General features: G+C 42.7%; 1 protein-coding gene across 8 annotated transcripts in view; it reads right to left on the bottom strand.

The window, feature by feature from the left end:
• The window catches only part of CREB5 (cAMP responsive element binding protein 5), a 362,526-nt gene that overhangs the window by 25,840 nt on the left and 311,636 nt on the right, over positions 1-25,050 (bottom strand). The window lies entirely within an intron of this gene.

The raw sequence follows: 25,050 nt of genomic DNA, 5'->3' as shown, positions 1-25,050 counted from the left end.
GGTTAACCAGAGGCTAACCAAATGGTTAACCAAACGTGTCAGCCGCTCAGCCAAGTGGAAACAGCGATGGCCATGCCGGCGATGGGGAGTTGCTCTCCCATTTCTGGGACGCGTTCCACCGGCAGCCAGCCGGACTTGCAGGATCGCATCACTTGTAAAGAGCATGTTCGAGGCTGCGGGCTCCACCGGGGGAAGCGCAGCCGACCCGGGCAGGGCCATCAGCATTGATAGGCCGTTTCTCCTGCAAGGCACGTGGTGCAGCGCTGGGCACAGACTGAGACATTTTTTCCAACGTGTTCACATTAAATGAGCTCACTGCTCGGCTGTGCTCTGAGCAAGTGATGGGACCAAGCCCACTGAGTGGGAATCTTTTGAGAGTAGGAGGGAGGCTGCTTTGCTTGGTACTATTTCAGTGCCTGCTACTCCCCCTCCCGTTCTCTCTTCTATTCTGCTCAAAAGTACCCTTTGATTTCCTTCCAAAGCCCATTCGCTATGGGAAGTATATCATTATTAGGCTTCCTTGGTGGGACACCACATATTGTACGCTTTGCCAAAGACAACTGTCAGTAGTCAACTTATTGCAGTTGGGTAAAATTTGCTATGCAGGGAGGACTATATTTTAAATGCACTCCATTGACTTCTACTATTTAGTAGCTCAAGATCCTTTCTAGAAGTAGGAGAGATATATACTAAAATTTAATATAGAAAAATAGATATTATACTCCTTCAACCAACCTCAGCTATTTTCCTTATAGAGGAAAAAAGTCTTTAAATCAGATTCCAACAACAGAAAACCCATCTAAGGTTGCTTTTGTTCAATCTATTCAAAGTCTAAAATTCAGTCTGGGTATACAACAGTGCTTCCTTTGGTTTTCTTAGATAGAAGACTGGGAGACAGGCGTCAACAGGGAAAGTGGATGGAAAGGGGCGTGTTCTCATTCTTTTAAATCACTTTTTTCTATCATCCTAAGTCTTAAATTTTCTTCTTTTAACTGGTCTTAGTTTTTCACTTAGATATAAAATGTGTATTATAGGATAAAAATCAGGGACTCTAGGAGTGTGTATCCATGATTGACGCTGATCACACTGGTACTTCTTATGGTATTAATTTAACTTCTGAAATAACAGTTGCTCTTCTCGTTGAATCTTAATTTGGGGCCTTGGTTTCACGTGCAGAGATGGTCAACCCTCTGAACACACTCTATTGCTATTCCATTTCTCTTTGCTTAGTTTTGATCTTAGAATTCAGATCTCTGTAATATCAGTTGTCAATTAATTAAATATATTATCAAAAGGATACCACCACAGAGAACCTTTTACCAGGTGCTAGTAAGGCGTGGTGTTTACAAAGCACTTGCCACTCTGACTCAGTGAATGAGCCTGCTGGAAAGACTGATCTAATTTATTTATTTTATTTTATTTTATTTTATTTTATTTTATTATTTTATTTTTTTAAATATATCTTTATTGATTTCAGAGAGAGGAAAGGAGAGGGAGAGAGAGATATAGAAACATCAATGATGAGAGAGTCATTGATTGAGCCTGCAACCCAGGCATGTGCCCTGACCGGGAATTGAACCCCGATCTCCTGGATCCTAGGTCGACGCTCAACTGCTGAGCCACGCCCGGCCGGGCAAGACTGATCTAATTTAAAACTGAGACACCCCCAGTGAAGTGTGGAGATGGGGTTGGAAGAACATCAGCCTGGTTGATTTCCTTCTAAATGACCATAATACCCAGGTAAGAGGCAAACATCCTTCTCTTAAGTCAATTATGATCATTTTAGAACTTAAGGGTTACAAAATAATATCATAAGCTGAAATCCACACATCTCATGAATCAGACCTAACAATTATATTAAATGATGCATGACTTTAGATTTAATATTGTTTTGCGTTTCAAGGCTGGTTCAAAGAATACCTGTAAGACATCAACCAGGAAAATGAACTCGGGGCAGTGCTCATGTTGCTAGTGACAGATCGGTGGATTCTGTTTATTCTGAAAAAATAAGGTTGTCGGGACAACTGAGTGAGACATTTCGAATGCAACTTGAAGTCATGCTCTCAGTACACTAGGGAAAACAGAGAGCCTACCATTTAGAGAGATTAACATGTCAGATACACATCTGAGATTTCCACTCCCTGTGCTGCCAAAATATATGCCAACTTAAGGGTACAGAAGACTTAAAGTAACTGAATCTTTCACTCTTATAAGCTCTAGGGGAGCACGGGTGATGTACAGCTTGGGCTCTGATGCACTGGGGCTGGTCATTAAATGTTCCATGACATTTAAAAAAAATTTTTTTTTAACCAGAAGGGAGTTTTAACCTGGCTCCACTTCAGCTAGGCTAATGGCAGCCTCCCTCCCAAAGATTCCTTCTACCCTTCCAACTGGCAGACACTTGCCTCATTTCCTCCAGTGGGATCAAGATTATCTAAAGTGACTGGCTGAGCATGGCAGCTCTTTCTTCTGAATGCCCTGGTGTTGGGGGGAGCCGCTCCTTCTTTCATCATACATTCACCGAGCACTTACTCTGTGCACAGAGAGGAATTCAAAGACCATACTGCTTATTTCCAAAGAGCTGAAATCTAGTGGATCCCCTTGCCTTTGAGGTGCTGTGATACTACACATTAAATGGGCTGTTTCTAGTGAGATCTTCAGATCAACGTCAGCGTACTCTCACCTGAATGAGATAGTGCTGGGGCTCTGGGTGGGGTTCAGTAGCATTTTTAGATTGTAACATATCAAATATATGTAGTTAACTTGGACCTAAACTGGGACATTTAGTCATGGTTTAACTCAGTGGTTTTCAACCGAGGGTGATTTTGATCCCCAGGGGACATCTGGCAATATCTGGAGATGTTTTTATTGTCACAACTTGGAGGACATGCTAGTGGACTCCAGGGGTTGAGCCTAGAGATGCTGCTAATATTCGACGACAATGCACAAGACAGCCCCTCACAACAAAGAATTATCTAGCTCAAAATATCAATAGTGCCGAAGTTGAGAAACTCTGCCCTACCCTGATAGCCAGGTTAACGAAACCATGAGTAAACAGCATTTATCCATCAGTTATTTACTTGACACCACGAGACTATTGTGATGTTGCTACTAAAATAGGCTGTTATCAAAATCTAAGTAAAATAACAAAATACCTTCTGTGTGACATTTCCCCCCTGTCCTTAATGAAATTCATCAGCTTACTCTGGCTCATGAATGGCAGTGATAATAAGGACACTGAGAATTTATTTTTCTATAACAATTAGCTCTAATAACTAGAAGAGCTTTAGAACCCACCTAGACCAAAACACAAGTTAAAATGTGCTTTTTTATTAAGATTTATTTCACAGAATAAAAAACGGAGGGTCAGAGAGATTAAAGATCATTGTGATCATGTGCCAGGTTCCAGGCTGAAGGTGAGTTGGAATCCCTGGCTCCTGACTGCCAGCCAGGCTTCCTTTGTTACCCTGGAAACCACTCTGGGACTCAGCTGCATCTTGAACATTAAATAAGAAACAGAGATGACATCTGAAAGTGCTAACAGCCCATGTGCTGTGTGTTTTCTGTGGCATTGACTCAGTGTGTTCTGGGCTTGGGCTACTTCTTGTCAGGGGCCACAGTGATGGTGTCAGCCACTGTGTCATGGGGGAATCAAGGGGCAGAGTTGGTTAAACCCCCAGGCATCTCAGCTGGAGATGGGTGCTCCTGGAAGATCTGCCAACCTCAGAGGCAAGAGTAAATCCCAAGAAGTCTGGGGAATGTTATCAAGGACATACTGTCTTTTACCAATGGCAGCTGGGGTACTTCTCTCAGTTTTCTTCCTCTGGTTTCCTAAAATGGATTGTATTCTGTTATCTTTCAAATAATCCCAGTCTTGTAAAGATATTTAAAGGGATCTACATAAAGCTTCAGTCCTGACATTCTCTTCTCAGTAACTTATTAGATTTGCACCTGGAATTTGGTCTGTACATGGGAGAAGGAGTATATATACTCCATTTGCTTGCATAAAAGTACTAATGATGGAATCTATGTCAGGTTGTCAATTTAACACTTTCATTTTCAAATAATCAACCCCAATCCAGAGATTCCAATTAACATTCTCATAACCTGTTTAGTAGATAGGCTCAACATTCATTTAGCCCATAAAGGTGGAAGGGGAACTTCCCTCCCCCCCACCCTACCTTCTATATCTATAAATAAGTTCAAGAGGGGGCCTGAAAACATGGAAGTCAAAGTATCTATGCAATTTCCCCTTTCTTCCTTTCTCCTCTTAGATCTTCTGTAAAATAAATACAAGTTTATATCAAAGCAGAATTTAAGATTGAATTTTTTGTTTCATGTTATGTTGTTCATTTTCTTTGAAAGGGCTGGTGGGGAAAGGCATGTCCAACGGGCGGTCATGAAGCTTCCTACAAGTTGGCTGTCTCCTTTCTGTCTTCTGACATGGTCACTAATGCTCTCCTTGAAACTACCACCTTCTGTCCCCCTACACCATTGGATCTGCCTCAGGACCAAGGAAATGGAACAAAGTACAAGGCCACTGTGTGTGTGTGTGTGTGTGTGTGTGTGTGTGTGTGTGTGATGAAGAAAGGGGAAAGGAGAGGGGGAAGGTACCATAGCACATGACCAGATCCCAGAAATAATGCAGAAGTCTGCTCTGAGATTTTCCGATGGCCCCTTAAACAGGACCCTTGTTGGAATTTTTGGAGCCTGTCCCGTGGAGTTCAAGTGCATTCTTCAGGGCAGCCAGTTGCTGTTCCACAGAGGTGTGAATGTCCTGGAGTTTCACAAGCACAATACTCCACATTGTGGGTGCAGAGTTACTTTCATTCCTCTTTCCATGATGTCCCCCCCCCCCCCCCCCCCAGTAAGAAGCTGTTGGATCTGCAGAAAGGCCTCGCACAGCCAGGCCTGGAAATGCCAATGAAAGCAGCAAAGAGACATTCAGGAAATGTCCTAGTGTAAGAATATAATCAAATAGTGACAAGGAGCAAGGTTCCCATTTTTGCCTTGATACTGGTGAAGGTCTGACTTTACCAATTACATGAAGTTTAGCCAAAGAGCTCTGTTTTCCTGAAAGATTAAAAGAAAAATAGCCATCCTATCACCCCATTTCCAAGCAGCCGCCTCTAAGGGTAGTGGATTAAGGTTGGGCTCTCTATAGACAATAAACAGCTCCTCAAAGTGTAAGTATTGGGAAGCCCATGAATGGATCAGATCGAGAACCCCTGCATTTACCCAGCCTACATCTGTTGCCACTTCCAGATTGTTCCCTGTGAATGATCTGTATATCATTACACAACGCAACATCCGAAAACGAAAGCGCTTCTAAGAGAATTATGGTGTTAAACTGGGATATACAACCCAGATGCTTCCCAGCTCCGGTGAACAGCCCATGACAGGGTGAGAGAGACAATACAGAAACACCTAACGATGTCGGCCCTCGGCTTGGTTTATCCTGACGGTGACTGTTTATTTTTCAGGCTTTGAGAAGCTGCACTAGGGAGCCGCGGAGAAATGAATGATGGAAGGCCTTCTTAAGTTGTCAAGGCCTTTTACAGGTTGCACGAATCTGCCGAACAACCCTGAAGAGCACAGCGTCAAAATCAATACCATTAACGAGAGTGACATGAAATCAGGTCTCAGGCTACAAAGAAAAGACACCAAAGCAAGTCGCTCAAGGTGGAAAAATAGGCAAAGGGGGGGCCAGCGAGCGCATCGGCCTGCCACTTACATTCCCTAGGACTCTGGGAAGCATTCAGGCCCCAAAGCTGTTTGGCATTAGAGGTGGGGCCAAAAAAAAAGTAAAAATAAGCAGACATCACAACACTTCGTTCTCGAACCACATCACACCCTCCAGCCTTAATGAGAATCTTGTGGGCTCCAGCCACAGGCTCAGAACCGGGTCCCGCTTTCCCACAGGCCGGCGTGGAATTCGAGCATCCCCCCCCAGCGCTGGGGCCTGGGGACCCATCGTCGGGGCGGCCAAGTCATCCCTCCACCCACGGCCACTCTGTCCTGGACCGCAGCCAGAGAGAGAGACCAGGGAGGGGGAAAATCCTATAGCTGAGCAAACCGAGCAGGAGGGCTGGGAGCAGAGAGAGGGCTGAAGGGCCTAATTTTTCCACTTTCCCCCTGCTGCGGTTAAAGCAGTGACAGATAATTTATCACACATTTTGATTGCACGCCAGCTGGCTGTAAAAAAAAATAAAAAAATAAGAAAGAGTTGTTTATTAATTCAATTAGCTGGCTTATTTATCAGGGCTGGGTTAGCAGGGGCGGTGAGAGGGCCAAAGGATGCCCGTGTCACGCTGTCTCTGGCAGCCCCTGCGGGCGAGTGGAGACACGCATTCTCGCCCCCCAAGGCTCAGGGGTGTCGCCCTCGCTGTGTTTACCCTGAGCGCCTGGTACGTGAGGAGAGAGCCCATCAATTGTAATGAAATACTAGGGTGGGAAGATGCTCCGAGCAGGACAAAGTCATCTGAGTGATGACAGTCATTAGTGTTTATCACCCATTCGGGGGCCACCTTCAGAGACAAGACAGCGTCCTTTCCGGACTCATTTTGGTTGTTGCTTTTGTCGATTTTGTAGTTGTCGGTGGTGACTTATACACAAGACAGCCAGTGTATCCGGGCCAGCATCGCCAGGGATCAGAGAAATCATTCATTCAGTAAGTGGCTTATTCAAGAAAATCCATGAAATGTTTATTAACTGCTGCCTGGTGCCAAGCTCTGTTTGCGGTGCTTTTACTGATGTGACTGGTTATATAGGACCCTCAGGTGGTGGGTAAGGTTTGCCCTTTTTACCATGAGCCAGCTAAAGTGGAGATTTTCACTGATCCACCCCAGGCTTCCCCCAGGGCTCTGGGACCAGGTGTTTCCCAAGACCCCCTCATTTCACCGCAGCTGTCCCTCCAACCTTGCTCTTGGCTGTTCTAAGCTAAATGTGATAAATATTCTGGTTAATCAAGCAACAACTCTGATAGGCAGATGATGCTAATGATAAGGCCAATTCAGCCACTTTAGTGAGGACATTGCATAGTAAGGGGGGATGTGATTTGTGAGCCTTACACCAGGGCTGGGTCTAGGGGAGATGAGGGAGGCCCCTGAGTAGTCTACTGAATGTCAGTACCTAGAGGAACATGATGCCAGCTTCTCCCTACCATGCTCAGAGTTACAGCCTCTTCATTGTGGCATATCAATCACTGATGACTTGGGGGCAAGGGTTTCCCCCCACTTTCTAGAGCTGTCAGATCATCTTTCTCTCCCCTTCCTTCCCTTTCTTCCTTCTTTCTCCCAGGCATGCGGCACCAAGGATGAGAGTGAAACCCAGCCTCAGGCGCACAGGTCACTGTGTGTGGAAGAGCTCACAGTGGTGCCACTTTGCTGTGACGACTGTGCTCTGAGTGTTCCACACAACCTGTGAAGGACCCCAGATTGTCCCTCTTCCCTTCACCGTTGGCTAACTGGGTGTCCAGCTTGTTGAACTTAGCTTCTCTCTCAACAAGTTGCTAATTTCTAAAATGCCCCAAGAAATACCAAATCCTTAATGCGAGCTCTTCTTGATAATATTTCCGACGCCTGCCTTCTCATAACCTAAAAAATGTCTATTGAGTTGAATAAAATCAGATGGAATCGAATCCTGTTTTCTTATTAATATCTTTTGCTGCATTAGTTGTGACTGGTTGGGAATCTCTGCCTTCAAAAATGGGAAGGAAGCTGTAGGTGGCAACACACTAGTATTTATTTCATTTCTTCTTTTTATTTTTGGATCAACTTAAGTACAAAAAATTTAATTTTAAAACGGATATATTTTGCCTCACTTTGGGTTTTCTCCTGTTTTTCTCATGTGTTCAAGATTTCCAGTTAAACATGCTGTTAAACGGCAACTTCTGCTGCTGGTGGTGCATCGGCGGGGGACTTCACAAATTCTGTGTGGCAATTATATCTGGAGATGGCAAGGCCAACGTAATGATTCTACCAGCGTTTCTTTAACTTTTTATAGCTTTAAAATATTTCTTCAGCAGTCTTGTGTCTAAAACACTCTTACTGTGTTTCCACCAAAGGGGCAGATAAAGTATATGTGCCCATATCTATTTTTGGTCAGCAGATTTATTCAGAGGTAGAAAAAACCGCTCAATTTAAAATTTCACATTGTTGAAACCTAATGTATTTTTGGAAGCCAGCCACATCCCTAAAATTGTAGAAAAGTCCAAACCCTCTGCCCCAGCAGTTTAAGTACAAGATATATTTCTAAAAAAAATAAAAATAAAAATCCAATTATGCAAAACAACAGATTACTTGCTTGTGGGGAATGCCACAAAATAGTTCATACCTTCTCCTTGTAACTATCATGTCCAACCTCTCAATTTATTTCAAATGATAAATTACACTTATAAAAGTAAGAGAAATATTCTAAAAAGTGAAGGAAACACCCTTATGTTGCAGGGAAGCCACCTTGTGCTGAAGGTCTGGCTCCTCACCTTGGGCAGGAAAGGCTGGTGAATGATTTGCCCTGAGCATTGTCTGACCTCTCACAACCGTGTTTCTCACACTGACTTCTGGAGTTTGTTTCCAGAAGGTTCTTATGGCTGAACACAGATTTTACATTTCAAACCCGATTCCTTTGGAAACAAAAAACACTGCCAGATAATTTCACTCGTAGATTAGTTAAGGCAACCCATGAATGTTTTAGAAATTCTTCCTTTTTTTCATTACAGTCTACTGAACAGCTTTATGCAAATAAGACATAATTTTCATATAGATCAGGCCAATTAGGGTTTTTCCAGGATTTCTCTTCCATTTTCCCTAGAGAATGAGTATCCCATCTGCTTCGCCGAACGCAAGATAATCGAAGGGCACTAATCTCTCCAAATGGCTTCATTCATTACTGTCCCTGGACTCTCTAGGGCATCTGCCCCTCAGGTCACCCCCACTACACTCCAGCCTCCCATGCCACAGAGCTCATCTACACCTACTTTAAGATGTAAAATATTTGGAGACACACTGGCAGGAATGAATATCTCTCCCCTTTGGAGTTCAGTGTTACAGAAATAGCCCAAATCTATCTTTCAAGTTCCAATTTAATCTGCATTCAGAATGTGGCATTACGTTGGCTAAGAGTTTTCATATATTTTACTACTCTGCCGTCACAAGTATAAACTATGGCACCAAAGGGGAAAACAGGCTGCAGCTACTGAATGCTGAGAGATAAAAGCATTGTCTTGCAGGCTGGGCGTATGATTCAGTATATTTCAACGAACAGCAGTGGAAAGAACCACTAGGGTCAAGGGGCAGGGATCTAAACGGGTTGATTTAGGAGCATTTTAACACAGCATTAATCACACTGGAGCTGGGAGTGCCTTGGCCACTGCTCCGTGAAAGGCTCCTTGCTCCATGCAGAACGGGGCTGCATTTCCCAGCTGGAGGCAGCGCACACCGACTGGGGCAGGGCCCGGCTCCCAGGGCGCCCTTGACATTCAGCTTCCTCCTCTCCCTGGCTTGGTGGCACAAGCGTCACGCTGCACACTGCAGTTCCCCTTGCCCAAGACGTGGGAGCCGATCCACTAGCTGGCAGTGAGGGGGAAAGGCAGGGAGCGAAGAGAAGCTTCACCGGGCTCCCACCCGCAGGAAACGCACTCTCTAGTTTGGGGACTGAAAAGCAGACACACCAGAGGCGAGCAGTCATGGCACCGAATTAGCAGAAGGGACAGAAAGTGAATGTCAGGGGAGACAGAGCCTGACAGCGTCGAGGGTGGCCCGGAAGGTGAGTCACGGCCAGGCGGTTCTCAGCTGGATCTTCCAAGACAGTTTGAGGGGGACAAGTTCCAAGTTGCTCAACAGGCTTAGAGGCCTCGTCTAGGTGACAGGCCTCTGTCCGCTGCCAAGACTCGCTGTTGACTTAAAGTGACCCCAGGTGTTTATTGCCTATCTAGGTCTACCCTTCTCTTTTATGAGCCGAAACCAGGTTATGCCTTTGGTCGGTTTCATCTAGAACAAGACAGGCATGGCCACTGCCACCAAGGGATGGCAGTTGGGGTAAGCAGGCTGGGTGACGGGGTCAACATGATGTAGAAAGATGCGTTATTTGTGCCGCAAGAATACTCCTTTTTGCTTTACCTACGAAGAGCTACGCAGAAATAAATACTCCCAGTTAGTAAATATCCCAGGATAACAAGTCCATTGATCCCCTCGTTTCTTTAATTTTTAAACCGAGGATTTTCTTCGCTCCCCCCACCCCCTTCCTTCCCCCCTGAAGCAGAGCTGGCGCGCAGGCTGTTCCAGAACAGTGCCCTTTACTCTTCTTCCAGGAGAGAGCTTTTCAAATAAGGCCCGAAATGCTCATACAGTGTTTAGTGAGCACACATACACCTACACATGCTCGCTACTTGCCAACTCCTGACATGAGAATTCTCAGAAGCACACCAAAGCCTCTGTTTGATTGAAATTTATTTTTAATCACATAAAATCTAATTTGGAAAACTGATGCATGGGAATTTCTGAGTCACCAGGAGCTCTTTAGAAGATTGCAGACGCATCGAGAAGGGAGAAATCTGCCTTGGCCTGGCTGATATTTCACAACAACGGCAAATGCGAGTGCTTTCCTCGGTTTAGAATGAATGAGATGAGTTTTAAAGATCTATAAAAATGGTATTCTATCCTGACATAAAGTCAAAATATATTTAGGATATATTCGATGCATCTGACTCACAAGGAAGACTTGGAGGAAAAAAGTTGTCGGTATTTTGAAGTCGGTTTATTTTGTTAACTTTCTTTTCCAGTCTTATTTAATTACTCGAATAATATTTATTATTCTGGATCATATTAATGAATTATAATAGTGATTTTTTTACTCTCTATGCCCAGTCATTTTTATTGTGTTTGGCAATAGACGAGGACATTTTCCATTTCCTTAAGGAGTGTCCAAAAATGATAATGATGAGCGAAATTAGAATTCATTTTATGCGCACGCTCCCTGCTACTTGTCTGCGGATGGAAATAGTCCCTGTGTCTGTAAATGGATTTCACGAGGGAAAGCACGAAGATTTAAAAAATCTAACCATTGTTGTATCTCCAACATGATTGGGAATCACAGGCTTATAACAATAATCAGTTCTAATGATAACTAAGAGTCAAATCTTAAAATATCCCTGCATATTTATTGTGCCAAAAGTCCTTAGAGTGTTATTTGGTTTCTTTCTATGCACAGTTACCATAATCCTCTGCTTTTAAGTCAAAACCTATTGCCTTGTCACTATTAGAAGCAAATATGACATAACTTTTATTAATCGGCCATTAAATTATAATACAACTAGAAAACTCTGTTTACCTAGTGATGTTTTTCTAGCTCCTACAAACTCTCAGTATTTTCTTATGGAGTTTTCTTATTTCCCATTTTTTCCATGGGAAGGGTCGGTAGGTTGTGTGCCTAGGCCATCTTTCCCACCATCATGTGAAAACAAAGTCAAAGGTATTCACAATTCAGTATGGAAACATCAACAAACAATACCAAAAAGATCAATAAACTGGCCTCCTTCAGGGGATGGTCCCATAAATCATGGCACATTTGTATGAAGACGTGTCGTTCAACCAGAGAAATCGTGTTTTCAAAGAATATTTATGCTTAGAGGAAAGACCGAAAGAAAATATTCTGTTGACAGTAGTCACCTCTGAGTAATTGGGTTACAGGTTACTTACTTTTATTTGTTTTTATTTTCTTCTATCTTTTCTCTGCATTTCCTAAAAATTTTTTTTTTCTATTTATATTGCCTTTCAATCAGAAAAAAATAAATATAATTTTTAAAATTAGCCAAGCATCAAAGAATTCAAAAGAAACAGTGTGAAGGTTCATATTTGTGCAATAAAAAAGGTTCCAAAACAGAGATGATTCATAAGTCCCAGAAAAGTCCCAGAATCCGTGATGGACAAACATCTGGATGGCAGATTAATTTGTCCTTGTGATTGTTTTGCAAAGGTGCTTGCAGGACGTCACGCTGTCTTCCCCCCCCTTTCATTCGACTATGAATCACCTTCACTGTTACGCCAATGTAGTTACATGAGAAATTCAAAAATTTTAAACCAGGCGGTATTTTTCTGCTAATTTTTCTATACCAGAGTCATTTCAGTTTGGCAGATAAAATAAACATGTGAGAGAAATAATTACTATAAGGGTCTTTCACTACAATGAAGCAATATCAAATTGAGGCTCATGTGTACATGCAACCTGGAATAAGACAGTTTCATTCACAAATGGAAGAGCAAGTGCGAAATTGTTAGAGAAATATAAAAGCAGTGATATTCAGGGACTAGGACAGTGAGTGCAGAGATTGTTTCATAATTCAGAGCATTACAAAAAAGAAAACAAAGTGGAAAAAAAAAGAAACAGAAAAGATTTTAAAAAATTCAGCACCTTAAACTGGGGACCACGATGATTACAATTAAGCTAGGAATGTCTTCCTTATGGAAATCTGCTTATGCAAAATGGTGCCGCTGCTTTGGAAAACAGTTTGGCAGCTCTTCAAAAAAATTAAACATAGAGCTACCATATAATCCAGCGATTCTACTCATAGGCATACGACCAAAAGAAGTGAAAACACGCATAGACACAAAAACCTGCACATGAAGTTCAGACAGCATTATTCATAACAGCCAAGAAGTGGAGCGAGCCAAATGTCCATCAGTTGGAAAAAATGTGGGCTAGCCATGGGATGGAATATTATTCGACAATAAAAAGGTACCAAGTGCTGATACATGATACGACATGGATGAGCCTCGAAAACGTTACGTAAGTGAAAGAAGCCAGCTACGAAAAGCCAAACACTGAATGATTCCATTGATATGAAATAGCCGAAAGCAAGCAAATCTATCGAAACAGAAAGCAGATTAGTGGTGGCCAGGGACTAAGGGGGAAGGAGTGATGCTCAGGGATTTCTTTGTGGGGCGATAAAATGTCCTGAAATTATAGTGCTGCTGATTGCACAACTCTGTAAACACACCGAAACCACTGAGCTGTACATTTTTCAAAGGCAAATTTTATGGTGTATGAATTCTATCCCAGTTTTTAAATTTTCTTTCAATTCTGTCATTGGCTTACTTATTCTGAGTTGCAGTTCCTCCAAATGAAGAGCACAGCTAATATCATTTTAAAATTTTTTGCAAGAAGTTTCAGTTTCTAGACTAAAAAAATCCAGAGTTTTATGAATACATTTAGATAGAAACAGAGAGAGTACAAAGAAAACTTCTGGTCTTCCTTAGTAAATGAGAATGCTTTTTAAGATAGTAGTGCTCAGCTTCCCAGCTAAGGGAACCAAAAGGTAGAACCTTGAAGCTGTGCTCAAGGGATGGTGACAGTGTCAGTGTCCTCATTTGTACAATGAGGGATTCAATTCAAAAGAGCAAATGTGTGTGTGTGTGTGGCCTCTGCCCAAGAAACCTTTAATCTCTATAACCTTTAATCTTGTAGGCAATGATCCTAAGATACAATAGTAGTGTCATAATAGTGATTTAAAAATTTGATGGGCTTAGATGACAATACTTTAAATGTACACCAACAATATAATAAATAAATGTTGATGTGGGAATACCACATAGCAGTGGAAATGAATGAATTATGAGAATCAACGTGATAAATCTAATAAGCATAAATGTGAGCACCCCAAATAACCAGGTTTTAGAATACATGCAGCATAAAAACATTTATATAAAGTTCATAATATACTAAATTACCATATATTACTAAAACTATATGTGCCTTAATATTATATATCCCTTAATATTTATAGGTTATATACTTATCTGTATTTATATAGATAGAGATAAATATATATAATATATATATTGTATGAGGATATCCATGGGAAAATAAATACTAAAATCAGATAGTGGTTCTTCTGGTCCTCAGGGGCTTCTGAACTAGGGGCAGTAGGCAAATTGGTGATTATTATATTATTTTTATAGTTTCGTGTAACTTAAGCACTGCATGGTAATTTTTCAGAATTGAATTAGAGATAAACTCATAGGTCAATATCTATTGGGAGAAGCTAGGGGATAAGGGAAGACTTCCAGGAGGAGGTGCCTGAGCTGGGCCTAAGAGGCTGCGTGATTTCGACAGGCAGAGAGGAAGGGGAAGGCATTTGGGTGAAGGGCACAGTGTGGGGGAACAGACAATAGACAGGATTCAGCATCAGGGACCTGGAGGTTTCCTTAGGCCCCACAAAGCATTTCAGATCTCGGCTTCTTAGAGATTTCTGAAGCACAGAACACAAAGGGCAAGGCGATTTTGAGCCATCACGGAGCCCAAAGCCTGATTCCTTAGAAACAAGACGTCGCGGGAATCCCAGCCTGCGCCTGGAGAGCTGCGAGCTGTTCTTTCTTGCTCACAGTGAGAACAAATTGGGATCCGCCGACGGGGCCGCTTGGGAGATGGGGGGGGAATAATTTTATCCACAAGGATGAAGTTGTTGCCCGAGGACAGCTGAGTAAACAGTTTGCTAAAGTCTGCTTGAGAACTGCCAGCTAGTTACACCCATAATTTCATCTCTATTAACAAAAACAACTCCCACTGTCGCAGCGCCCCGCGCGGGCCCCGGGCCTGCAGCATGTGAGTTATGGAGTGTCACTTGAGTGCCGTTCTGGGGGGGGCTGGGTTTTGATGTGCTTTCATTACCCACCCCCACGCCGCTGATTTATGGCATACCACGCAGAGACCTAAATCAAAACTAGAAAATACGTGTGAAATAATGCAAAACAGAGTCTCGGGGCTGGCAATTCCGTAATTGCACCTAAAGGGAAAATAATTATGTAATACCGTACGGCAGGAGCAGGGCCCCGCGTCACCAATGTCCGTACTGTAAGTGCGGGATTCTGGGAAGCACATGCAAGGCCTTTGAAGAGAAGCCCGGGGAAAGGCTGCTTTTCAGAAGGACCCAGAGACCACTCTGAGTGATACTTGGCCTCCACTAATACTGTTTATAGTCTGGGAAATGAAGGCCCGAGTGAGTGAGGTGACATGGACCTGACAAAACGAATGCCAAAACTGGGACCAAACTGCAGTTATTTATTGTTTCAGCTCAGTCGCGACGACTACCTGCAACAGCCCTTGGTTTTACCATCGGTTACAATTCTGGAAGTGTGAAAGCAACTTATTGATGAAATACAGAAAACTCTCCAAGTCTTGACAGCAACTATGAAATGGAAACTAAGTCAACACTTAAAAAACAACAACAAAAACCCTCATACTGAAAACCTTTCCGTTAAAAAATAAGAAAGATGAAAGAATTCCTCAGTAGTCAAGGATATGAAACTCCCCCCTACACGTCTATCAGTTAATGAACAACCTTTAAGTAGGGGGACATGCGAGATAAATGGCCTGGGCAATATTCCAGCTTAAATCTTCATGTTGGAAAACACCCTCCATCCACCTCTGTACTGTGAAGCCCTGGCATGGGAACTGAAATGAAAGATGCGAGGAAAAGATTAGGGGCCTAAGGCTCTTACGGGCTCACTTCCCTCCTTAAAACTTAGCTCTGACTTTAAGTGTTTCCTAAGTCCCTCCAGTCACTCACCCGGGTGCAGCCACACTAGACGAAACTGTTGGAGCTCAGGGAGTGGGGTGTCAATTAAAATAACTCTAAACACGAAAATCGGGGAAAGATATAGGTTTCTTTAAGATACAGTTTGGAAAACTACAGCCCTTGGGGCCAAATCTGGCCAGCCGTCGACTTTGTAAATAAAGTTTTATTGGAACACAACCATGCCCATTCATTCATGTATTGCCTATGGCTTCTTTTGAGATACAGTGGTGGACTAGAATAGTTACAGACACCATATACCCCACAAAGCCAAAATGTTGATTATCTGGCTTTTTAAAGAAATAGTTTGCATACCTCTGCTTTAGTTTACCAGTTATCTGGAATAGCTTCAGTTGTTGTAAACTTTTTAGAGTAATAATTCATAAGAATAGCCATCTAACTGGGTACAACCTTCAGGTATTTATGCTTAAACTTCAGAACGAAAACTTATTTCGCTAGGTTCCTTTTGGCTGTTTTACTTTCCTAATTAAGGGTAAATATATATATTATATATTCAATTAGGCTATAACATTTGAAATTAAGTTCTAACTTTTTTTTTTCCTGAATGAAAGAATGACAGTAGGGGTGAGAAGAGTTCAACACTAACAGTCTTAAGATGATTCCTTTTTGGAAACCAAACTATAGGATGCCCCCCCAAAATGTATATACACACTTTGAATAATTATAAGGGCGGTGTTTATTAAAACACATTTTATTTTCAAAATTGAGCTATCAGCTATTAAAGTGTGTCTACATTTTTTGGGACACCTTGTATTTATGAAAGTACTAATAAGATATTAAAAAGGAAAGGTCAGGTGTGGGCTTAAAGGAGGAATTTACACGTTTGAAAATAATAGTAAAAAGTTTTAAAGCTCTTTAAAACATTGCCCTGTAATAACTCAATTAATCCTTACCATAACCCAGCAATTTTCAACCTTTCCCATCTCATGGCACACATAACCTAATTACTAAAATTCTGCGGCACACCAAAAAATATATATTACATATTTTTGCTGATCAGACGAAAAAAATAGGTATAATTTTGATTCACTCACACTGGGCGGCTATTGTTAGGTTGGCTGCTGTCACTGTTTTATTTGACAGTCTCAGGGGGAAGAGGTCAGCGCCCCTGACTAAATAATAGTGAGGTACCTCATGTTTTAAAAATTTGTGCTGCACCCCAGCGCCCACGGCACACTGGGTGAACATTGCTGCAATAACCCAGATATTAGGTGTTACACGGTCCGTTTCATAACGATGAAATTGAGATCAATGAAGTTCAGAGAGCTGCCTGTAATCATCGACTAGCAAAATAGTAGACCAGGGCCAATCACAAGGGTTGCACTTAAATCCAATTCTTCCCGTACTCCACTGTGCCCTGCAGTGACTCACAGAGGAAGGGGGACTTGCTTAGGAGAGCCAGGCTCTCTGATCTCAAATTGAGTGAGCTTGGACAAGTCCTTTAGTCTCTCCAGCTACCGGTTAATTTATCAGAAAAATGAGCGATGGTGTCCTACAGAGGCTTTCTTGCTTTGCTCTATGAAACCTATCATTGAGAATTTTACTGCATTTAGTTTGAAAGTGTCTTTAAAAGAGAATTTACCTCCCTGTGTTTCCTTTGTTCAGAGCCATTCCTGCTCCTTGCTTTTTAAGTATTTGGCAGGGCGATGGGTAGTTTCACGTACAGGGAAAGTGCTGTGCTGGGCACACCTGTCCCCAGGGGTCAGGGCTCAGTGATGCCGAGCTCACAGCTTCAGCTGGTGGGTTTGGCCTCACACTCCCCTGGCCCCTCATGGGCACCCTGCTCCCCATTTGGTTTTGACCCAGCTTCCAACACTGTGTGGCTGTCAACTTCAGCATTTTCTAGACCTGAACCCACGGGTCCTGGTGTCTAGCTGTCTGAAGAGGAGTGAGAATCTCAAAAGAGAGATTCTGCCAAATTCAGGAAACTCCACCAGCGTCTGCTTTCTGAGGAAGTGGATTTTATAAGTGAAACTGCGCCATGTCTCTGAAAGTCTAGGCTGGGCAGCCAAGGTAGGTGGTTGCCCAAGAAAGTGGGCGAGTTTCAGAATGAGAACTGCCCTTTGCTGTCTAGTTTTTACCAGGCCAGGAAGAAAAAAGTGACTTGCCCCTCATGAGAAATTTATTGCCAGGGAAACAGAGACACACACCAGCCATGCTGGGGAGGGCTGGGATGTTCTCGGACTCCATGAAGCACAGTCACAAACTTTTTTAAATGACCAAAGTAGAAAGTAACAAGCAAGAAAAATGTCTTCTCTGGAGAGATTGGACCCCACCCTCCCACTCACCCACCCACCCACCCACCCACCCACAGGGAACTGTAAATCAGATATTACCGGCATGGCAAATTGGCAGCCGATGCTTTAAACATTACCAAGTGCCAGGTCTGGGCCTCAAGACAGATGCTTTTTTGTTTCAGGCACTTGCCATTAAAAAATACGCTTGGAAGTTTATGGAAGGGTTAGAGCTATAGATGAAAATGAAATGCCTGAACAAAGAGACCAGGATACGAGAAGGGCTCTCCTGCTTCTAACATGCACTAGGAGCCTGATGATACATTTCAAGTATTCGCACTGCAGCTCCCTGAGGTGGGTGCCGTTACTTTCCTAATATAGATGAAAAGGGGCCGTAGTAGGAGGAAGGACTTGCCGAGCCCCCTGTGAGCAGGTTCCCCTATTTGAAGATGGGGGATCAGCAACATGCACTGGCTGAATATTTCCCTTGAGAAGTCTGGAGGGATGTGAACATGGAAGTTAGAGTCTTATCCCTCCCCTAAAGGAAGGGCAGCTTTTCCTTTCGGCTTACAGAACCTCTGGGCCTTAGAGATCCGTTCATCCAAACGCCCTCACAGAGCAAGGGAAAATTCAGGCATAGGAAAGTAGGGTGATCTATTCAAAGATAGAAACGAATTCTTAACAGAGCTCCTTCTTTTCGGTCCTGCTACTATTCCATAATGTTTTTTCATTATTATTTTTTAGTTATTTTTTTGACTTTAAATAATTTTTTTACTTTTCAATGACAGTTGACATACAATATTATATTAGCTCCAGGTGGACAACCCAGCGAATAGATATTACGTAACTTGCTAAGTGATAGTCCTGATAAATCTCATACCCATCTGACACCATACAGAGTTACTGTAATATTACCCACAAATCTATCGCTTAGAATCAAAGGACAGATGAAGAGCTTCGCAGACAAGAAAAAGCTAAAGGAGTTCATCACCGCCAAACCAGTAGTACATGAAACGTTAAAGGTCTTCTTTAAGGAGAAAAAAAAAGAAAGATAAAAAATATGAACAATAAAATGGTAATAAATACATATCTATCAATAATTGAATTTAAAAAACAAAACAAATGAACAGACTCATAGATACAGAGAACATTTTGATGGCTGCCAGATGGGAGGGGCCTGGGGAGACAGGTGAAAACTATGAAGGGATTAAGAAGTACAAATTGGCAGTTACAGAGCAGCATGGGGATGTAAAGTACACATAATGCTTTTGTTTCTAAGAGGAAACATCCCAGTAAGTGGGAGAAAGAAAAAAGTACCGCTGATGTCGCAACTCGAAGTTTAAAGCCTGCTTGCATTTTGTCCACTGGCAAAAAGAAACCATTCGTGGATTATCAATTCGTGGCATCATCACTGGTGTGACTGTCTTCGCCATAACTGGGTTTTCTCTCCTTCTGCTTAGTCATTTTTCTGGTTATGGAAACCAAAACAGTAAGTTTACTTATGAATTTTAAAAAAAGGATCATCATGAAAGTTCTAAAATACCCAACAAAATACCTCATACTGAAGTTCTTCTTGTAGTTTATTTCGGAAGGTTGGCTAAGGAAGATGTTCTTGGGCAGAACGGGTTTTTGTAGTTTCCCTTTCCCTACTCCCAGCTTTGGTGGTGGGATGAAGCTTACAACTAGAAGCAGATATTACACCAGACGAGGGGTTTCCATAGATGCCCAAGAAAGCTCAGCTTGGGCTTGTGCCTCTAAGTGGCCACAGTTCTGCTCTCAGAGGCAAGACAACCGACCAAGTTGCAGCTGAAGCCTTACTGTGCTTCCTCTACTCCTCTTCTTCTCTTCACCAGCTCCCCCTCCTCACAGCTCACTGTGTCACAACTCTCTCCTCCTGTACAAAACTTCCCACCCAAGGCGAGAATAAGGCTGCTGGGAGAAGGTGTTCTGGGGGCCCTGCTCCACTCTGAGGTCAGGTTCCATATCTGTCACCGTCCATCAGAAGCTTGCTCTAGGCACAGTTGTACAGAACCATGGCCCTACTGTCGATGACTGGCCTCATTTCACCATTGGCAGAAATCCCCCTCTTTTACGGTAATGAAAATGCTTGATGTTCAAGCTGGAGGAATGCTCTAGTGATCCTTTTCATATTTTAAACCTGATCCCCATTGCCAGCTTCCAGGATTATCCTACTGAACCAAATGATGGATCCCTTCATTTGGGTTACGGTCATACTCTAATTGTCCCCATGGGGTCCAAGAAATTACATTACAGTCAGGTAACCGAGGAACCTTCCCCAGTCCTCCTTAACTTCAACACCTAATTGCATGCACTTGAGTGTACAGTTAATTACTTCTATTTCAGGACATGCGCTTTGAGGCTCCAGGACATGTCCTGCACATGCATGGGAGGTTCATGGCCAACAATGTGCTCAAAGAATGAAGTTATGGCTGCCGGCCTGGTCAAAACAGGACTAATTTATCTGATTGAGTTTCAGTAAAAGAAAATTTAAAAAAGAAGATAAATGTCTCTTTTTTACTACTTCTCTAACTTTTTGCATGTTAATCCTTCATCATTGAGACCAAAGATAGATGTGTTTGTTTTTGTGTGTGTGTGTGTGTGTGTGTTTTAGAGTACTAGAGGACTGAATTGACAGCTAAGCACTTATGGGTAGAGGTCAACGCTTACTCGTTTATAGGACAAGGTCTTCTGAATGGTCTGGAAGAGTAAAAAAGGTCTTGCTTTGCCCAGGAGACGGCCTGAGGACAGAGAAGAGACTGGCTGAAGACTATCCTCAGTGAAAGCTGCTCAACTCAGATCTTATCAACTGGTTGAAACTGTCTCCTTCTGGGAAGCTGGCCAACATGGTTAACTCATTTGGGTGGGAGGAATTCCTTTATGTGATGTCATAAATGGTGGGACTAGATTGGAGCTCATGACCAAATTTCAGTGTTTGTAGAATTCTCTTGATACTTGTCCAAAAGTGACTGCTTAAAACCTTAACTTAGTCATAGAAGAGCTAAGACTAGAGATTTTATGAAGGAATCCTTCTCCCCAAACACACACGCAGTATCCTCAGGTTTCCATTTTACCCCCTGCTCCGGAAAAGCTCACTGACTATACAGCAATCTGTTTCACCCTGAGGTAAGACCTGTCTTTCTGCAACTCTGCCTCCTTTCCCACACTGCAGCTTTTCAAATACAGAGGGGAATTGCTACATCTCAGGTTAGATGCTGGCATTCCTTTACTTCTAGTACATGCAGCATGATTTTTGGATTCTTTAACCATTCTGAGGACATAGAAGTCCCCCCAGGAAGAGGGAGATTAAAGCAAGGGGTGTGAAATACTTCCAAATGCTACCAGTCAGCTTCTTGAAACTTCTCCATCTCCACACCCTCTTGCTTCCCTGGAGAGTCTTTTCTTCACCAGCCTTTCCTCTTTCCCTTCTGGGGAAAGGAAAGAAGTGCTCCTCCCTCCCAGAAGGGCACTTCAGGCCCCTCTATTCCAGAACATGCCCCTCAAAATCTTCTCCCCCTCCCCACTCCTCCACACAATGGATCCAAATCAAGTTTAATTCTGTATTTTTACCAAATAAATCTAATGCGTGCAAAATCCCAAAGTTGTATAAGTGATAGTGTTATTTTTTTACCCTGATGAGGACCTTTTTCAATTGGCCACTCTCAAATGTGTTAATGATATTTGGGTTGTTTTTCTAAAGTTTTTCTTCAAATTTTCTTTTTACAATGAGATTAAACTTTAATGTATGTGTAGGACACCTGAATAGGTGCAAAATCCTTAAGCAGGGGTTAAATTTTAGATGGGTCATAAAAAGACTGACCTTTGGGGAGCTGCTTTCGGTTGAAGAGACCTTAGGCAACATGGGCTGCTTCAGTCCTCTCGTTGGGAGCCTTGAAGCAGGGGCTGGGTGGATACAGATGCTTTGCCGCTTCATAATTTTGAAAGTAACTTTCTTTTACATGAAAAAAGGCACAGAGATAGAGTCGAGGGTGGTAGAAAGGGTGTCGGCCAATCTGCGGTGTGCCTCTGCTCCCGCAACCCCGGGGTTAAAGGTCGGAAAAGCTCATCAGTCTGAACCCTGTCTGTCCTGATCCCTCTTGGAAACTCTGAGTCTTTAGGGCCATGCTGGCTGAATGGTTATTTTGCAACATCTCTAATCAGAACCGCTGCCAAGTTCAAAAATGAACCCAGGTTTGTTAAGATATTTACTAACAGGAAGATTCCTGAAAGAACAGAGCAGAGCTCAAGCAAAGAAAACAATATTATGGATATAGATAGTAACCAGAGAGAGCCTGGCACCTCAGGATTTCCATTCTCTCTGCCCTCTCCCTCCCTCTCTCTCTCTCTCTCTCTCTCACTCAATGCTCTCTGACTTGTCAGTGACACTCCGCTTGCAGCTTGTAGCTAAGACTGGTTCACATAATCACAGTGAAAACAAATTAAAAATTCATACATGAGGGGAGAAAGAACTTAAAAATGGGCTAAGTTACTTGGGTACATAAATCCTAAATTAAGTCGTTTTAATTTTATAAAAATTAAGTCATGAAGTGAAGATAAAACCTGGGTCTGAGCAGTTGTCCTTCCAGAATTTTTCTCTACCATGCGGTTTATTTATTTTTATTTTATTTTTTTAATCCTCAAGCAAGGAAATATTTTCATTGATTTTTAGGGAGAGAGAGAGAGAGAAAGGGAAAGAGAAACATCAAAGTGAGAGAGAAACATCCCTGGGTTGCCTCTCATACCCACCCCGACCGGGGATCGAACCCGCAGTCTAGGCACGTGTCCTGACCTGGAGTCAGCCCCCCAACCTTTCGGTGTGTGGGGCGATGCTCCAACCAACGGGCCACCCTAGTGTGGAGTTTAAAACCAAGTGTGTATTACTCTTTGTTACAACGAACACACAAACAAAAGAAGCAGAACTAGACATCCGGACAGAGATTATAACTAATGCTCAGGCTGTATTTAAATTGGCGCACAAAGGACCTGTACCTCCTTCAGACTTTACAGGTAATCACCCTGTCCCCAGGAGCATTAGGAGTTCTACTGTAAGTGACACCTCTCATTGGTGAGGAGGCACGGTTGTCCCTCCACTCTCCAGGGGAGACGAGTAGGTGGGGAGACCTGAAAGTCTAGAAGGTTTATAAAGTCTGGCCGCCCGGGCGCCTGACGGAGGGCCTTCCTTGCTGACTTAAGGCTCAGGGACCCGAGAGAGCCCGGCCCAGGTCTCCAGCTCGATAAACAGCCACAGTCTGATGGACAGGCTTCAGTCTTAAGGCTAAAACCTGGGCATCCCCACTCCTTCCTCAAATGTTAGCTGAGCTCTAACCCATTCAGCGTCTCCTGAGCTGTCCAGTGGAAGCCAGACAGCAGTCAGACAGGGTTCGAGAGGTCTGTTTAAATTCCTCACTGAGAACCAAGTAGGGCTTTTAACAAAAATCCTGGATGTGAAGCATCGCTTTGTTTTCCTTCGTTAGACTGTGTCTAATTTCTCATTTATTTAGCCAAATGATTTTGAAGTAACTTTAAAGAGATGGTTTATAACATAAAGAAATTGAGCATAGTAGCTAAACTAATAAACAATATTTAATGAGTTCCTATTATGCGCTAGGCATGTGCTAATGAGCATACAAATACCATCTCGTCTATTTTTTATTTGGTGTGTATTAGGATTTCCAGTTTGCACTCTGAAACACGGTAGCTCCAAGTCTAAGTAACTCGTCCAAGGTGTTAACCTCATGCTCGTCTGATTTCAAAACCCCTGCTTTTCCCTGCTGTGCCACCCAAAGAAAACATGTGCGATCAGAGTCGGCGCGGACTTGCGGTTCGCTCCCAGGGGCCTGCGCCTCCCGCGCAGGGAGAGGGCCCGAAGCGGGGCGAGGCCGCATCTGCAAACACCCCTGTGTGCTGCCCCATTTGCCTTCTAGGGGCACCTCACTGCGCACCCACCGTAACTACTCTGGGGATTGAGATCCGGTGCAGCTGATGAGAAACAGATTTTCTGCTGTAAAACCAATCGGCGAAGAAGTGAGTTCTCCTCTTAAGCCATTCACGTCTCAACCAATATTTTCCTTTCTTTGTATCGCTTGCGCCGACCCTCTTTTTTGGTTGCTTTTGTTTCTGTTCCCCCTTTCTTTCCCCTTTCTTTATGTCATGTCTCCAAGGGAGAGATTGATATAGATGTCTACGCAAAGATAGGGCAAATGTGATTTTGTAGTATTTGCTCTATGTGGGAGACAAACACCAAAGGAAGGAACAACAGCTAAGGACCCAACTGCAAACCTCAAATGCACTCATGTTGTTTTCAATGAAATGTTGGTAAAGAATCTTGAATAAATATTCTCACATTTTTTTTAAAGTGCTGGATTTGTGCACGGGTAAAACATCTAGAAAATACACTCTTGTGTTACTGACCTTCAACAAAATACTCAGATTGTGTTCAAGAAAATCAGGCCAGTTCCACGATCGTCTCTGCTCTTTACAGTTTCCGTCATGACACGAGCGACTACCACAGATGAAACATCCAAAGGCTAATTCATAATAAGGTCTGTTTTGGGAACCTTTCAAGTATTTTATAATTCAAAATAATGAAAACATCACTCATGTAAATAACAGTGAAATAATCAGCTCATCTTTGTCACTATTTTAATGACTAGATGTCTCATGGCTCTAATAAGCAGAGAATTTGACTATAAACTTCATAATAGATACATCTATAAAAGACTATGTGAAGGCAAAATTGTGTTTGCTCAGATAAGACACTAAAGTGACGGAAGATGATTTATGTGACATCAACAGGGTGTACGTGACCCTTCTAAATATCATTATCCTCAGAAATAAATTACTGACAACAATAGACAGAAATTACTACCAGCACTTACATCTAGACACTAGGGGGAAAAAAATGAAAGAAATCCTCCCTTACTTTTTAAAACATGTCAAAGGAACCTAAGTTTAAAAATCTAATAGTCCATCCATTGAGAAAAACATTCATTCCTCAGGAAGATAGCAGCTTTACCAATCAGCAATATTGGCAAAGAGTCTTAAAAAGTGGAAAAGCAGACTCTGAAAATAGAAAACAAATAAATTATAGCCCAGACTTTCTTTTAACCAGCAGGAATCAAACGGTCGAAGACCATCCAACAGGAATATTTGCACTAAGCTAATATTTACACGTATAAACCCTCTCGTTTTAGTTCTGATCTTTCTCTT

The sequence above is a fragment of the Miniopterus schreibersii genome (genome assembly GCF_964146895.1).
Source record: "Miniopterus schreibersii genome assembly, chromosome: 9".
Taxonomy (NCBI): Eukaryota; Metazoa; Chordata; class Mammalia; order Chiroptera; family Miniopteridae; genus Miniopterus; species Miniopterus schreibersii.
The sequence above is the reverse complement of the archived record's forward strand: the minus strand, read 5'-3'. Positions and strand labels throughout refer to the sequence as shown.